The following is a 3,667-nucleotide window of genomic DNA, read 5'->3' as shown; positions in this document are numbered from 1 at the left end:
CTTTTTTAAAAATTCTTTTTAATTAAATAATTATTTCAATTTTTAATTTTAATTTGATTTCATTCCTAATTTTTGAAAATCACTAACCCCTTTTCAAAATTAATTTTCGAAAATCCTTCTCTCTCATCTCCTTCTATTTATTTATTTGTTTACTAACATCTCTCCCTCACTCACCAAAAATCTGAACCCCCTCTCTATCTCTGAGTTCAGATTTTCTCTTCTTCTTTTCTTCTACTCACACAAGGGAACCTCTATACTGTGGGCAAAAAGGATCCCTATTATTATTTTTCTGTTCCCTCCTTTTTCATATGAGCAGGAGCAAGGACAAGAATATTCTTGTTGAAGTAGATCCAGAACCTGAAAGGACACTGAAGAGGAAACTAAGAGAAGCTAAATTACAACAATCCAGCAAGCACCTTTCAGAAATTTTCGAACAGGAAGAGGAGATGGCAGCCGAAAATAATAATAATGCAAGGAGGATGCTTGGTGACTTTACTGCACCAAATTCCAATTTGCATGGAAGAAGCATATCCATTCCCACCATTGGAGCAAACAATTTTGAGCTTAAGCCTCAACTAGTTTTTCTGATGCAGCAAAACTGCAAGTTTCATGGACTTCTATCTGAAGATCCTTTTCAGTTCTTAACTGAATTCTTGCAGATATGTGATACTGTTAAGACTAATGGAGTAGATCATGAAGTCTACAGGCTCATGCTTTTCCCATTTGCTGTAAGAGACAGAGCTAGACTTTGGTTGGACTCTCAACCTAAGGATAGCCTGAACTCTTGGGATAAGCTGGTCACAGCTTTCTTAGCCAAGTTATTTCCTCCTCAAAAGCTTAGTAAGCTTAGAGTGGATGTTCAAACCTTCAAACAGAAAGAAGGTGAATCCCTCTATGAAGCTTGGAAGAGATATAAGCAACTGACCAAAAAGTGTCCTTCTGACATGCTTTCAGAATGGACCATCCTGGATATATTCTATGATGGTTTGTCTGAACTAGCTAAAATGTCATTGGATACTTCTGTAGGTGGATCCATTCACCTAAAGAAAACGCCTGCAGAAGCTCAAGAACTCATTGACATGGTTGCTAATAACCAATTCATGTACACTTCTGAAAGGAATCCTGTGAATAATGGGACGCCTCAAAGGAAGGGAGTTCTTGAAATCGATACTCTGAATGCCATATTGGCTCAGAATAAAATATTGACTCAGTAAGTCAATATGATTTCTCAGAGTCTGAATGGAATGCAAGCTGCATCCAACAGTACTCAAGAGGCGCCTTCTGAAGAAGAGGCTTATGATCCTGAGAACCCTGCAATAGCAGAGGTGAATTACATGGGTGAACCATATGGAAACACCTATAATCCCTCATGGAGAAATCACCCAAATCTCTCATGGAAGGATCAACAAAAGCCTCAACAAGGCTTTAATAATGGTGGAAGAAACAGGTTTAACAGTAGTAAACCTTTTCCATCATCTTCTTAGCAACAGACAGAGAACTCTGAACAAAATACCTCTAATTTAGCAAACTTAGTCTCTGATCTGTCCAAGGCCACTGTAAGTTTCATGAATGAAACAAGGTCCTCAATTAGAAATTTGGAGGCACAAGTAGGCCAGCTGAGTAAAAGGATCACTGAAATCCCTCCTAGTACTCTCACAAGCAATACAGAAGAAAACCCAAAAGGAGAGTGCAAGGCCATTGAAATGACCATCATGGCCGAATCCAAGGAAGAAGGGGAGGACGTGAATCCCAAGGAGGAAGACCTCCTGGGGCGTCCAGTGATCAATAAGAAGTTTCCCTCTGAGGAACCAAAGGAATCTGAGACTCAACTAGAGACCATAGAGATTCCATTAAACCTCCTTATGCCATTCATGAGCTCTGATGAGTATTCCTCTTCTGAAGAGAATGAGGATGTTACTAAGGAGCAAGTTACCAAGTACCTTGGTGCAATCATGAAGCTGAATGCCAAATTATTTGGTATTGAGACTTGGGAAGATGAACCTCCCTTGTTCACCAATGAACTAAGTGATCTGGATCAACTGACATTGCCTCAGAAGAAACAGGATCCTGAAAAGTTCTTAATACCTTGTACCATAGGCACCATGATCTTTGAAAAGGCTCTGTGTGACCTGGGTTCAGGGATAAACCTCATGCCCCTCTCTATAATAGAGAAACTGGGAATCTTTGGGGTGCAAGCTGCTAAAATCTCATTAGAGATGGCAGACAATTCAAGAAAACAGGCTTATGGACAAGTAGAGGACGTGTTAGTAAAGGTTGAAGGCCTTTACATCCCTGCTGATTTCATAGTCCTAGATATTAGGAAGGATGAGGATGAATCCATCATCCTTGGAAGACCCTTCCTAGCCACAGCAAGAGATGTGATTGATGTTGACAGAGGTGAATTAGTCCTTCAATTGAATGAGGACTCCCTTGAGTTTAAAACTAAAGGACATCCTTCTGTAAACATGGAAAAGAGGCACAGTAAGCTTCTCTCAAAACAGAGTCAACCAGAGCCCCCACAGTCAAACTCTAAGTTTGGTGTTGGGAGGCCACAACCAAACTCTAAGTTTGGTATTGAACTCCATTATCCAAACTCTAAGTTTGGTGTTGGGGAGTCTCAACAATGCTCTGAACATCTGTGAGGCTCCATGAGAGGCTGATGTCAAGCTATTGACATTAAAGAAGCGCTTGTTAGGAGGCAACCCAATTTTTATCTAATTTTTATTTTCATTATTTTTCATGTTTTATTAGGTTCATGATCATGTGGAGTCACAAAATAAATATAAAAATTGAAAATAGAATCAAAAATAGCAGAAGAAAAATCACACCCTGGAGGAGGATCTCACTGGCGTTTAAACGCCAGTAAGGAGCATCTGTCTGGCGTTCAACACCAGAAACAAGCAGCATCCTGGCGTTCAGACGCCAGAAATGCACAGTGAAGAAGAGCTGGCGCTGAACGCCAGAAACAAGCATCTGGCTGGCGTTCAACGCCAGAAATATGCTGCATCTGGGCGCTGAACGCCCAGAACAAGCATCAATTCGGCGTTTAAATGCCAAAATTGTATGCAAAGGCATTTTACATGCCTAATGGGTGCAGGGATGCAAATCCTTGACACATAAGGATCTGTGGATCCCACAGGATCCCCACCTTCCCTCCTCATAATCCTAGTTTTTTTCACATCTTCTTCTTCATCTATTCTTTCTTCTCTTGCTCGAGGGCGAGCAACATTCTAAGTTTGGTGTGATAAAAGCATTATTTATTTTGCTTTTCTATAACCATTGATGGCACCTAAGGCCAGAGAAACCTCAAAAAAAAAGAAGAGAAAAGGGAAGACAAAAGCTTCCACCTCCAAGTCATGGGAGATGGAGAGATTCATGTAAAGGATCTATAGCTCAGTGGTAGAACATTTGACTGAAAATCAAGAGATCCCTGAGATACCTCAGGGGATACATTTTCCCCCACACAATTATTGGGAGCAACTAAGGATAGGAGCACCAAAATCACTAGGGATCAAGCAACAAAGACAAGGAAGAGACATAGAAGAGCTCAAGGACATCATTGGTTCCTCAAGAAGAAAACGCCACCATCACTAAGGTGGACTTATTCCTTGTTCTTAAATTCTCTGTTTTTCATTTTCTTTATGTTAAGTGCTTATCCATGTTTGTG

At 40.4% G+C, this 3,667-nt stretch overlaps 1 non-coding gene across 1 annotated transcript; it reads right to left on the bottom strand.

Moving 5' to 3' along the window:
- Positions 1 to 842: 842 nt before the first annotated feature.
- LOC148565648 (small nucleolar RNA R71) lies at positions 843 to 950 on the bottom strand. The gene has a single exon (XR_015884952.1). It is a non-coding gene; the product is annotated as a small nucleolar RNA R71 (small nucleolar RNA).
- Positions 951 to 3,667: the final 2,717 nt, after the last annotated feature.

The sequence above is a fragment of the Arachis ipaensis genome, chromosome B5, assembly GCF_059453495.1.
Source record: "Arachis ipaensis isolate K30076 ecotype BB chromosome B5, ASM5945349v1, whole genome shotgun sequence".
In the NCBI taxonomy this organism is placed as follows: domain Eukaryota; kingdom Viridiplantae; phylum Streptophyta; class Magnoliopsida; order Fabales; family Fabaceae; genus Arachis; species Arachis ipaensis.
Note: the sequence above shows the minus strand (reverse complement) of the source record. Positions and strands in the feature narration are given on the sequence as shown.